The following is a 14,454-nucleotide window of genomic DNA, read 5'->3' on the forward strand; positions in this document are numbered from 1 at the left end:
GAACCTGAAATTAACTATTTCAAAAGTACTTCTGAATATGTATTAAAATCAATTTTAATGTTATTGATCATTTTTTTCTTCCCATTAATAATGACTCCTTTTTCTATCCTAAAGATGCAAGTAGGCAACTTCAATTTTGTAAGTCTATTCAGCTTTTCCATGAGTTCTTTATGTGGACATAGTTAACAAATTTTTTAAGTGTTAGAAGGTTTTGCAGAGGATGTGAAACAGTCCAATATTGTAACTGGTTAACCTCATCATTCAACAGACAAACATGTTTGATGTAATTTGTGTAATATCACTGGGTTACGAACCTTAGTAGAAAACCTAGTTGATTTGTTTTCCATGAGCCAGGAGTGTTAGTGACTGTTTCGAATTATGTTTAAGGGCTCAAAATTTCTTATTTTCTGCTCATCGTTTTAATATAACTATTTTTTCTGATGCACGTGCCTAATTATTGTGATACGGGATATAAATTAGAATATGGGAGCAGAAAGTAAATCAACTAGTTTAATGTGCTATGCGTTTCCTGAAACACGAAGGGATAAGATGACATTAGTTTGATCGGCTGATTTTGGAGCTTTATTTAACAATCCGTAAATCAATCATTTTATTCTCATTCCAAATATCTCCCCCTCGTCATCTGGTCCACAAAATGTGTTCATGTAACAGCAGGAATGATGATTATCCTTCAGGTACTTTGAGAAACAAGAGAGGCAGATCTAAAATAAAACAGAAGGTTCGTCGGAATTCCTTCAGGAATTGTGACCGGGTCAAGAGGAAACTGTCCAATATGTATGGAAGATTAAGGGTCAATGCTGGGCTGCAGTGTCAGGAAAACCAATGCTCATCTGTTACAGCTGTGTCCAAAGGCCTAATTGGCTTAAAATAAAATCCATCTGCTATATTTCACTGTCTTCCTTCCATTTCCTTCTGATTGCCCCAGAGGACCACTCTATTAGTTTGAAAAACAGCTGCAATTATGATCAGCCTAGTCATTCAGTGTTTTGTGGTTAAATGCAACCAGATACCTTCTACAAATAATTTCCTATATTATATAATTTGAAGAATGTTTATTGTAGAATTAACTATACATAAATTAAGCTTTCTAAGTTTTGCAAATATGACTAGTTGCATATCTAATTGATTATTGACATTAACTCAAAGGCCTGTGTCGCATCCTGAAAAACTCTTACCAGCCAGAAACACTGAGGATTTTAGTTAAATCATGTAAAAATGTATAACAACATATGAAACACTTTCCACTGAGCATGAGAACTCCCTTCTGATGCATTATGAAGGCATCCAATATAATATCCCAGAGAAAGTATGTTGCACATATTCATGCACCATGAGGTACACGTGTAGATTTTTTTTACAAAGGACAGGAAGAGAGGGGATAGGTTGATTTAAAGGAAGGACACAAAAGGTTAGCACGAATGTTTGATGCTTTGGTTGTTTCAGCTTCTCACTGATCATTTAATCAGCACCATGCTTTGTTCTGCCCACTCTGCATTTTCCCATCAGGCAATGATATTGGGCAACTTCCAGACTGGGAAACTGGAAGCTGCATGGCCACTTTTGGCAACCTTTGCATCGCCAGGTAAGCAGGTTATACAGCCGTGGGAACACCACAGCCAAGTCTAATCCCTTTCTTGGCCGACATTTACTCTTGCTTTTGATGCAGCTGCAGATACTTGTGGTAATTATAGTTTGGCAACTTTGCTGCTTTCTGTGTTCCACAGATTCACTGATAAGTTATTTCAACCATACTCTTGCCCTATCTGTGATCTCCATATTTGAGAACTCAAATCTGGCCTTTTGTGTAACATTTGGATCCGTTTATAGTAATGAAGCATTGATAAATTCATGACACAATCCAAAGAAATGTATGTATTTGCACCAAGCTATTGCAAGCATTGTTCTTAAAGAGACCTCCTCAAGAACTTGCTAATAGGAACAGAAATTGTTGAAGATTTTCAGGTCAGGCAGCTTCGGTGGAGATAAAAACAGTGTTGATCTTTCAGATTAATTACCCTTTATCAGAAATGAAAAAGTAAGGTAAATGATATGTTTGCACTTTTCCAATGCTTTCATTGTTGCCCTGAAATCTTAACTCCCTTTCCTACTCCACAGATGTTGTCTGACCTGCTGAATATCTGCGGCAGTCTCTGTTTTCCTTTCACATTACCAGCATCTGTACTTTTTTTAAATTTTCTACTCAGAGGGTCCAACTGTAACTTGGAGAGTCTCCACAGTCCCTGTGGGGACAGTTCAGTTTATTCAGCTTTGGGGGAGAACTCTCTCACCATTACAGCTTCCATCCTTTAACAGGCACACATCTCTTTGGACGGATGAGTGTTGCATGTATTGTGTCTCTTTAAGAGCTACGGAGAAAGATTGCATCTACTGTGTCACGTTGTACCGTGTCACATTGCAATTCATTCTCAGAGTACTGAAACCAACAATTTCAGATCCTGTATCATGTTACACAGCAAAACCAAACAATACTGTTCTGCAAATCGTGTATGGGAAATTCCCACTCTTTGTGCAAACATTGTTGGGCCAAACTGCAACACTGTTGCAAGACCGGAAAAAAACAGTGAGCAGCAATTTCAAGGTCTTGTCATATAAAAAGGTGATCCTTTTTATATCTGACACAGGTGGTCATAGTCATACAGCGTAGAAACAGGCTATTTCGGCCCAACTTGCCCATGCTGACCAAAATGCTCCATCTAAACTAGTCCCACCTGCCTGCATTTGGCCTATACTCCACTAAACCTACCTTATCCATGTACCTGCCTAAATGTTTCTTAAATGTTGCAATCGTACCTGCCTCAACTACCTCCTCTGGCATCTTGTTCCATACACCCTCCACTCTTTGTGTAAAAAAACATCACCCCTCAGGTTCTCCTTTAATCTTTCCCACCTCACCTAAAACCTATGTTCTCTGGTTCTCGATTCCCCTACCCTGGACAAAAGACTCTATACGTTTACACGGTCTATTCCTCTCATGATTTTGTACACCTGGTGGTAATACTGGAAAACACCCACCACTTGAATTTCTCTTTATCTTGTTGACGTCAGTATATCTTGTAGGGATATGGGGAGAAGTTGGGCACTGATTGTGGATGATGACCTATGATCACAATGAATGGCGGTGCTGGCTCGAAGGGCCAAGTGGCCTCCTCCTGCAACTATTTTCTATGTTTTCTATGTTTGTTGGCCGAAGATATACACAAATTGCTGGAGTAACTCAGCGTGACAGGCAGTATCTCTGGAGAGAAGGAATGGTTGACATTTCAGGTCGAGACCCTTCTTCAGACTTGTTGGCCCCTCATCTTCTGGCAAAAATATCAAGGCATTTTTGAGGTTTAGTGGCCATCGAAAGATTAATACTTAACAGAGGTTTTAGTGATTTAGGAATGGGATGGGATGTTAAGTTGGAACACTACTATTTGTACAGTGCTTTCACCTCTCAGATTTGTTTCCAGTAACTTAGCTGTGTCCTAATCATTGTTTGCCAAAAACGGTCATCATGACCTCTTGGCATTTGTACCTGAGTAGTGCTAAAAGGGTAGCGATCAAGAGCCCAGTTCACTATTCCCTTCCTGAAGTGGTCATTGCTCAGGCCAATTCTGGCACTCACCCTGGATTGTATTTACCCACTGAAGCGTTAGGAGCTCCAAGCAAACACAACCTAAATCACTGTTTAAAAAGTACAAAAACAATAGATCTAGGACGTATTTTGATTGTAATGTTTCCTGCAAGTTTTGTGAAGTTAAAATTTGCTGTGGTTAAACTATCAATGGATTTTACCAGCAAGTTTATAATGTCAAATCGACATGACTGGTACCAGAAGACATTGTCTCATAGTCTGACTGCCCCGTAATTATAATGATTTGCAATGGTTTAACGCAGAACAGAAAGGAAAATTTGGGTGAGGAGGTCAGAGCTATGGGTGAAGATGGAGTGAGAGAACAGAAATAAAAATTCTGTGCACGGAGGAAATATATTCATGTTTACATGCCTATCTTGGTCATTTTGGTTTGGTGTTGAAGATAAGTGAAAAAGCGTCCCAGATTAACAGAAGGTCCATCTTAATTCATGTCTTCTACTTCTAGCTGAGTGGTTTGATATAAATGCCACACATAGTGTGGGCCAGAGGAGGTATTGGGAGTGTTGATTCCATGAAAAGAAACGAAGCACTGTCCACAAACATACAGTATGAGCCTTCTACTCAACAAGTGGGTCACATACTTTGGGCGTTCAAAGAAGCTGAGTTCTTCTACTCAGTTTAGCTTAGTTTTTAGTTTAGTTTAGAGATACAGCGTGGAAACAGCCTTCGGCCCACTGAGTCTGTGCCGACCTGTGATCACTGCACATTTATACCAATCCAATTAACCTACAAGCCTGTATGTCTTTGGAGTGTGGGAGGAAACCGGAGCACCTGGAGAAAACCCACGCAGGTCATGGGGAAGAACGTATAAACTCCGTACAGACAGCACCCATAGTCAGGATCAAACACGGGTCTCAATAGACAATAGACAATAGGTGCAGGAGTAGGCCATTCGGTCCTTCGAGCCAGCACCGCCATTCAATGTGATCATGGCTGATCATTCTCAATCAGTACCCCGTTCCTGCTTTCTCCCCGTACCCCCTGACTCCACTATCCTTAAGAGCTCTATCTAGCTCTCTTGAATGTATTAAGAGAATTGGCCTCCACTGCCCTCTGAGGCAGAGAATTCCACAGATTCACAACTCTCTGATTGAAAAAGTTTTTCCTCATCTCTGTTCTAAATGGCCTACCCCTTATTCTTAAACTGAAACTGTCTCTGCGCTGTAATGCAGCAACTCCACAGCTGCGGTGGAGTTCCCAGTTCCTTAAGCCAAGGAACATAAAGGTTCTCCTTCTGCTAACATAGTGCTTTCTCCAGATCTTGTAATCGACAACCACACTGTTGAGGCACGAGCTCCAACAATGCATGATCACAGCCGGCCACCTGCCAACCCCTTCCCTACACCAAACCCTGATTTGGAGGCAAAGGCCTTCCCAATGGCCTGCTGATCTTTTTTTGTTTAATTGAAATCTGCCTTTCTCTATATGTTTTGTTTATGTTTGGAGATACAGCACGGAAACAGCCACCGAGTCCGCACCGACCAGCGATCCCCGTACACTAACACTATCCTACATGCACTAGAGACAATGTACATCAAGCCAATCAACTTACAAACCTGTACATCTTTGGAGTGCAGGAGGAAACCAAAGATCTCGGAGAAAACCCACGTGGTCACGGGGAGAATGTACAAACTCCGTATAGACATGCACCCATAGTCAGGATTGAACACGGATCTCTGGTGCTGTAAGGCAGTAGTTCTACCACTACACCACCGTGCCGCCCTATTTATTTCTCTTGCCTTCAGCTGCTGTTGAGAGCAGCCAAATAAAGCATTTTTTGCTCTGCTTGTGGCAACTGAAGCAGATAATACAGTGCATTCAGAAAGTATTCAGACCCCTTCACTTTTTCCACATTTTGCTACGTTACAGCCTTATTTTTAAATGGATTAAATTATTTTTTTAAATCATCAATCTACACACAACGCCCCATAATAGAAAAGCAAAAACAGGTGGTTTAGACATTTTTGCGAAGTAATTAAAAATAAATAACTGTAATATCACATTTACATAAGTATTCAGACCCTTTGCTATGACACTTAAAATTCATCATGTTTCCATTGATTATCCTTGAGATGTTTCTACAACTTGATTGGAGTCCACCAGTGGTAAATTAAATTGATTGGACATGATTTGGAAAGGCACACACTTATCTATATAAGGTCCCACAGTTGACAGTGTATGTCAGAGCAAAAACCAAGCCATGAAGACGAAGGAATTGTCCCTAGACTGTTGAGACACAGATCTGGGGAAGGGTATAAAAAAATGTCTGCAGCATTGCAGGTCCCGAAGAGCACAGTGGCCTCCATCATTCTTAAATGGAAGAACTTTGGAACCACTAGAACTCTTCATAGAGCTGGCCGCCCGGCCAAACTGAGCAATCAGGGAAGAAGGGTCTTGGTCATGGAGGTGACCAAGAACCTGATGGACACTCTGACAGAGCTCCAAAGTTCTTCTGTGAAGATGGGAGAACCTTCCAGAAGGACAACTATATCTGCAGCACTCCACCAATCTACTTTATGGTACAGTGGCCAGACAGAAGCTACTCCTCAGTAAAAGGCACATGACAGCCCGCTTGGAGTTTGCTAAAAGGCACCTAAAGAACTCTCAGACTATAAGAAACAAGATTCTCTTGTCTGATGAAACCAAGATTGAACTCTTTGGCCTGAATGCCAAGCAGCATTGTTCATCACCTGGCCAATACCATACCTAAGGTGAAGCACGGTGGTGGCAGCATCATGCTGTGCGGATGATTTTTAGCGGCAGGAACTGGGAGACTAGTTAGGATCGAGGGAAAGATGAACGGAGCAAAGTACAGAGCGATCCTTGATGAGAACCTGCTCCAGAGCATTCTGGACCTCAGACTGGGGTGGAAGTTCACCTTCCAACAGGACAATGACCCTAAGCACACAGCCAAGACAACGCAAGAGTGACTTCATGACAAGTCTGTGAATGTCCTTGATTGGCCCAGCTAGAGCCCGGACTTGAACCCGATCGAACATCTCTGGAGGGACCTGAAAATAGCTGTGCATCGACACTCCCCATCCAACCTGACAGAGCTTGAGAGGATCTGCAGAGAAGAATGGGAGAAATTACCCAAATACAAGTGTGCCAAGCTTATAGTGTCATACCCAAGAAGACGAGGCTGTAATCGCTGCCAAAGGTGCCCCAACAAAATACTGAGTAAAGGGTCTGAATACTTATGTAAATGTGATATTTCAGTTATTTCTTTTTAATTACTTTGCAAAAATTTCTAAACACCTGTATTCACTTCTTTATTATGGGGTATTGTGTGTAGATTGATGATAAAAAAAAGAATTTAGTCCATTTTTAAATGTCTGTAACATAGCAAAATGTGGAAAATGTGAAAGGGTCTGAATACTTTCTGAATGCACTGTATATTACTTGCGTAACCAAGGACTAGTCTCAAAACGACCACTCACTCTTTTCTCCTCTCCCACCAGGCAGGAGGTACAGAAGTTTAAATACGCACACCTCCAGATTCAGGGACAGTTTCCCCCCAGTTGAACCGTCCTCTCATCTGCTATAGTGCAGTCCTTTCATGACTATCCAGGGTCAGCAGCAATAGAGATAAAAACAATGTTGATCTTTATCAGGTACAGCAGGCAGTGAAGAAAGCTAATGGCACGTTGGCCTTCATAACTAGAGGAGTCGAGTATAGGAGCAAAGAGGTCCTTCTGCAGTTGTACAGGGCCCTGGTGGGACCACACCTGGAGTATTGTGTGCAATTTTGGTCTCCTAATTTGAGGAAGGATATTCTTGTTATTGAGGGAGTGCAGCATAGGTTCATGAGGTTAATTCCCAGGATGGTGGGACTGTCATATGATGAAAGAATGGAGTGAATGGGCTTGTATTCACTGGAATTTAGAAGGATGAGAGGGATCTTATAGAAACATATAAAATTATTAAGGGATTGGACATGCATGTTCCTGATGTTGGGGAAGTCCAGAACCAGAGGCCACAGTATAAGATTAAGGGGTAGGCCATTTAGAACTGAGATGAGGAAAAACATTTTCACACAGAGAGTTGTGAATTTGTGGAATTCTCTGCCTCAGAAAGCAGTGGGGGCCAATTCACTGGATGCATTCAAAAGAGAGTTAGAATCAGCTCTTAGTGCTAAGGGAATCAAGGGATATGGGGAAAAATCCGGAACGGGGTACTGATTTTGGATGATCAGCCATGATCATATTGAATGGCGGTGCTGGCTCAAAGGGCCGAATGGTCTCCACCTGCACCTATTGTCTATGTATCTATGTATCAATTAACCTTCATCTGAAATGAAAAAATAAGATGAATGGTATATTCTCACTTTTCCAATTCTTTCATTTTGCCCTGAAACCTTAACTCCCTTTTCCATAGATGTTGACTTCTGAATATATGGGGCACTCTTTGTCGCATTTAAGAGGATTTTAGGTAAGAACATGGATATGCAGGGAATGGAGTGAAATGGATCATGTGCAGGCAGATGAGATTAGCAAATCTTGGTATCATGTTCGATACAGACATTGTACACTGAAGGGCCTCTTCCTGTTCTGTATTTTTTTACGTTCTATTTTCTCACAGTATTGTTATGGGGTTACAGGTGGCTATGCTTCAAAAGATTGCTGCACTCAACAATACTAAACAATACTAAAAGCACTAAGTGAGGTGAATTTAATTTGTGTGTCCATTCATTATGCCATCCAATTTTTGACTAATATAAGGCAAAAGCGATGGCTCATCCTTTGCTGTCAGTTCTGCTGAAGACGACTTGTTTTATCAGATTCAGTACCAGTCTATGCCTTGCTCATGCCATTAGTTAATTTCAATACAGTAAACACTTGTTTTAACAAACCATAAGAGGGGAAATGGTGTCCGTTATTGCAGATTGTCTGCTATAACTGAGTACGGTATGATCATTGTAGGTAGTTAAAACAAAGAACTGCAGATGATGGTTAATACACAAAAGGACACAAAGTGCTGGAGTAACTCAGCAGGTCAGGCATCATCTCTGTAGAACATGGATAGGTGACATTAGGACCCTTCTTCAGACTGATTCAGTCTGCTGAGTTACTCCAGCACTTTGTGTCGCTTCAACTTAAAACTAGGTGCCAATGCCACTGGTCTGCACCAGTGAGCTCTTCTTCACTGGTTGATGTGGCTGTTGTTGCAGCTCATGTTGTAGCCTCCGACAGGACGTGCTTTCTTCAGGCCGCCGCTACCGACAGGACACGCTCGCTCACCGTGGGGCTCCCACCCCTCTGACCTGTTGCCTGGTCCACTTTGTCCACTTCTCTGTCACCTCCTCCTCCTTCTTCCCCGCAGTCGGCAGCATCTTCCCTGGTGGAGGATGTCGGCCATTCCGGGGGAGAAGGAGGAGGAGGCGGCAGTGGGGGGGGGAGAGGCCGACTGGATAGAACGACGGCCAACAGAAAGAAGCGGCAGCTGGTGAGAGGGGAGGGAGCCCTGCGATGACCAAGCGCGTCCTGTTGGTGGCAGCAGCCTGAAAAGGTGCGGGGGGTACAACATGAGCTGCAACAACAACCACATCAACAAGGCCATGTGGTGGGTATTTGCAACAGGGTGGGGGGGGAGGGTGGTGGGGGGGGGGGGAGGAGGGTGGTGATGGGGGGGGGGGAGGGTGGTGGTGGGGGGAGGGGAGGGTGGTGTGGTGGCTCTCACAGGCCGCGGCTGGGATGTTATCGGCAGGTTCAACAATAACCAAAATGTGTTATAAAGGAGTCCGTTGAAATGAGGGTATTGCAGCATCGAGATGGATCATTTGGAAATTGCACTATCAATTTCTTAACAATGAAATAAAGATTGGAGAAAGAATATGTAATTCCATCAGTGCTCAATTCTGCAGGAGTGTGAATGTCATGACCTGAAGAACTGCTGGCTACCGAACAAATCACACTCGATTCTTTTTTATTAAGTTTTCCACATGTGACCATCATGTGAATAATGAAAGCTGAAGTGTGTTTTGTGCTAGAATAGGAGACAGGGAAGTAAGTGAAGCATGAGGCTCAGCCAAGTGCTTTAATTTGCTGGAGATCTCTCTTTGCCTGGCTGCAGCATCCATTCCAATCATTAGTAGACAGTTGCAATTAATTGTGTCACGACCACTCAGCTGAGGCAGTTGAGCTCATCCTAGGAATGCGAGCTATTGTCATACATTAATGCTTCAATGTCTCTTCCAGGATAATCTATCTACTGGTAATTGTAGTGCAGTGAACTGTACTGAATTATCATTTTTAATTTCACTGAACCGAATTATTGCATTCTGGACTTTGAGCAGTGAAATGATCTTTCATGTCCTTGGAGTGAAATAACTCTTTACATAAATGTAGATCCTTGCCCATTTACCATTCAGTGGGAAAGATCAAGCTAAAACATTAATGGTTTTCTTCCTGCAGTCTGTGTGCACACGAGGAAGCTTTATTTAAGTCTCTTAGCTATTCAATCTCACATTCTCACGAGCTTTCTTATTTCCCTCAACACTGAAAAAATCTCCACTCCATCCTCAACACTGTTTATTTTCTTCTAAACCCAAATGAACTACTCGAGTCTGATCTCTGACATTTGTTGCCCTCCAGTAACTAGTGTACAATATTGTATGAGATATATAGCCTATTATATACAATTAACATGTATATGAATATATGGGTGATATAAATCTCAAGTAATAAGGTAAACCATGGGCTTATTGTTTTGCGAGGGGAGGGATGATGGTTCGCTGGGCAACTAGAATGGAGGTGACGGCTGCAATGGGTCTTTGTAGCCAGCTGCAGCTGGGACTGTAAAATGGTTGAAAGATTCTTGTATAAAGTCTGGCAACATCTACTGTAAGACTGATGAAGGACCTGGAGATCAGCGGACAAGCCCTACGCCAGGCTATCAAGGAAGCATCACAGGTGGCAGAGCGGAGTAGCCAGTGGCTCTGGCTGAAGAGGAAAGACCCCACCTGGTCTCCCAAATAAGCCGGCTAGGCAGATGCAGAGGGGGGTGGTTCTGGGATGCCAGAATGCACCGCTGAGCCTACTGGAGACGTCGTGGGTCCAATCAGCGAAACGTCGGTGAAAGTAGGTGCCCACTTGATAACCCCAATGATGTGTCTGCCTAGCCTTTCTCAACATCGGAGGAGCATAGGTGAGTGCATAAGCCTCCCATCACCACCGGGAGCAAGTTGACATTTGGCACTTTGGATTTCTAACATCTTGTCCTGTGTATTTGGAAACATGTGGCTATTCAGTACATTCTGTACTAACTGAGGAATTGTGCTTATGTAAGGTGATAGTCTTGCTGAGCTGTATGCAAAATAAGTATTTCACCTTGGTGCATGTGATAATAAAGAAACCATTGAACTATTGACTATAATGTATTTCACTCTAGGAATGCAGCAATATTCCCCTCCTCAATGAAGTAGTGAGGGTCTGAGGTTGTGGAGATGCTCCCCCATCTAGCCCAGCTACTGTAGCTATCATGGACCCCAGCTACTAAACATTTGAGTTGCCCTCGATGGACAATGTGGGTCTGCTCCAAAGAGGAGAACACCCCCCACAATGTGTAAAGCTCTTTTCAGGTGAAGTCATTAGATAGCGCCAAGAGTCATAGAGCTACACAGAAAAGAAGCATGCCCTTCAGCCCATCTTGTCCTTGCCAAACAAGGAGGCATTCTGGGCTAGTCCCATTTGCCTGTACTTGGCCCGTCACCCTCTAAACCCTTTCTATCCATGTACCTGTCCAAATGTGTTATAAAGTGTTCATTGTATCCACTTTTATTTTAGTTTAGTTTAGAGATACAACGGGAAACAGGCACTTTGGCCCACCAAGTCCGCGCCAACCTGCAATCCCTATACACCAGTACTATCCTACACATTGGGGACAATGTACAATTTTTACCAAAGCCAATTAACCTACAAACCTGTACGCCTTTGGAGTGTGGGAAGAAACCGGAGCACCCAGAGAAAACCCATGCGGTCACGGGGAGAACATACAAACTCCATACAGCACCCCTAATCAGGATCAAACCCGGGTCTCTTGCAGCAACTCTACCTTTGCGCTACTGTGCCGCCCAACAGCTTCCTCTGGCAGCTCATTCTAAATACGGGCTACCCTCTGAGTAAAAAGTTGCTCCAGGTGCCTCTTAAATCTCTCCTCTCTCTCACCTTAAGCGCATGCCCTCTAGTTTTAGTGCAAAGATTGAAATGCAAATTAATGGTTCGGTAGGGTTAAGGTGATTGAGGAAGGGTTTCTAGTTAGGTTGTTAGGGGTAATTCAAGAATCTGGCAGTTGATCGGAAGGAGCTGTTCTTAATCCCGGAGATAATGGTTCTTAGCCTCGTGTTGAATTTAAAACTACAGATTATCTGATTCTTACAGCAGCCACTTCCAGACTAAACTTAAGGCTCAGTCGGACACTCAGAAACTGTGAAGGACTTGCATGCCATCACTTCCTGTCAATTGAAACCGAGACAGGAACAATCACTCCTGGATGAGCTCAATGAGTTCTATGCTCGTTTTGAAATGATAATGAGGAATGCATCTTCACGGGCCCCCACAGCCCCTGATGACCCTGTGATATCAGTCAGAAGATCCTTGTTGAGGATCATTCCTCAGGTAACATTCATCCCTGATAGTGTACCTGGCCACACTCTCAAAACCTATGCAGACCAATGGACTAGAGCTTTCGTGAACATCTTTAACTTCTTACTTCTATGGTCCGAGGTCACCACCTGCTTTAAAAGGGCATCCATAATGCCGGCGCCCCAGAAGAGCAAGGCTACATGTGTCAACAACTACCAACCCATAGCACTCGCGTTCATTGTGATGACCTACTTCGAATGGCTGATCATAAGAGATCACCTCCTGTCTTAGTAATGACCAGGACCCACTTCCATTTGCCTACTGCCACAACAGATCAACTGTGTATGTGATTTTGCTGGCTATCTCCTTTATATTGAACAACTTGAACAAAGGGTGCATGTTCATGAGGCTGTTGATCATTGACTGCAGCTCAAGGATCAAAGCTCTGATTGCTACCAAACCCATTGCTAAACTCAGGGAACGGCATCTTCACTCATCGGAAAGTAATGTTCTTGATTTTTTTTTCATCAGCCGACCTCAATCAGTACAGATCAGCAACAACCTCTCCTCACAGGCTATCAGCACAGAAGCACCTCAGGGTTGTGTGCTCAGTCCCCTGTTCTGTTCACTCTATACCCATGACTTGTAGCTCTACTCGCCAACGATACTGCACTCGTTGGACGAATGACGGGCAATGACTAGTCAGAGTACAGGAGGGAGAACAATAATTTGATTGAATGGCGCAGAACAACAATCTTGTTCTCACCATTAGCAAGACTGAGGGGCAGATTGCTGAATTCAGGAAAGGAAAACCGGGGGACCATGGACCTGTCTTCATTGGTAGGATAGCAGTGGAGAGCTTCAGGTTCCTATGTATGAATGAATGTATGAATGAATGAATGAATGAATGAATAAGTTTATTGGCCAAGTATGTGCATATACAAGGAATGTGCCTTGGTGCTCCGCTCACAAATGACAACACAAACATACAGTTAACAGTTAAGAAAAAAGCATAAACACATCAAAACAATAAGGATACAACATTACGGTCTAAACATGTGGGTGAAAATAAACCAGAGCAAAAAAGAAACTACAGACTTTGGTTATTGGGTATGCATATCAATCTGGAGCCCAGCACATTGCTCAATAACAAAGAAAACTCACAATTACTCTATTTCATTAAAAAATGTGAGTAAATTTGGCATGTTGCTGAATAATCTATAGAATGCTTCCAGGTGTACCACTGTGAACATACTGGTTGGTTGCATCATGGCCTGTTACTGTAATTTGAACACTCAAGAACAGGAAAAAGTTGCAGTAAGTGATGGACATTGCTCAGTCCATTATAGGTTCTGACCTATCAATGTGATCTATAGGAAGCGATGCCTCAAGAAGGCAGCTAACATCATCAAAGACCCACACACCTGGGCCACACTCTCTTCTCACCACTACCATTGGGAAGGAGGTACAAGAGGCTGAGAACCATTATTTTCAGGTTCAATAATAGCTTCTCATCAACCATCAGGTTCTTCTAGAACATAGAGTATAGCACAGAACATGATACTAAGACCAACTCTTATGTGCGGGCACTGAATCCATATCCATCCATTCTCTGCATGTCCATATGGCTATCCTATAATCTCTCAAATGTCACTATCATATCCACCTCAACCACCACCTACATCAGTGCGTTCCAGGGGCTCACCACCCTCTGTGGAAAATAAACTTGCCCCGCACATCTCCTTTAAACTTTGCCCCCCTCATCTTAAAGCTATGCCCTCCAGGATTTGACATTTCCATCTTGGAAAAAAAAGTGCTGAGCAGACTATCTACCCAATTTATACCTCTCATCATTTTATATACTTATAGTTTCATGTATCTTGTGTTTTATGACTGATGGCAGATCAATTTCCCTCTTGGGATAAATAAATTTCTATCATATCGTATCGTGAAAAGCTTTTGTTGTGTGCTAGCCAGTCAAGGGAAAGACAATACATGATTACAATCGAGCCATTCACGGCGTACAGGTACACGATAAGGAAATAGCGTTTAATGCAAGATGCAGTAAAGTCCGATCAAAGATCGTCCGAGGGTCACCATGAGGTAGATAGGGCTGCTCTCTAGTTGTGGTAGAGTTATTTCAGGTTTCCTTGCAAACTCCAGCATTCCAGAGAAAACAATCCAAATCTGTCC

This window comes from Rhinoraja longicauda, chromosome 3 (genome assembly GCF_053455715.1).
Source record: "Rhinoraja longicauda isolate Sanriku21f chromosome 3, sRhiLon1.1, whole genome shotgun sequence".
Taxonomy (NCBI): Eukaryota; Metazoa; Chordata; class Chondrichthyes; order Rajiformes; family Arhynchobatidae; genus Rhinoraja; species Rhinoraja longicauda.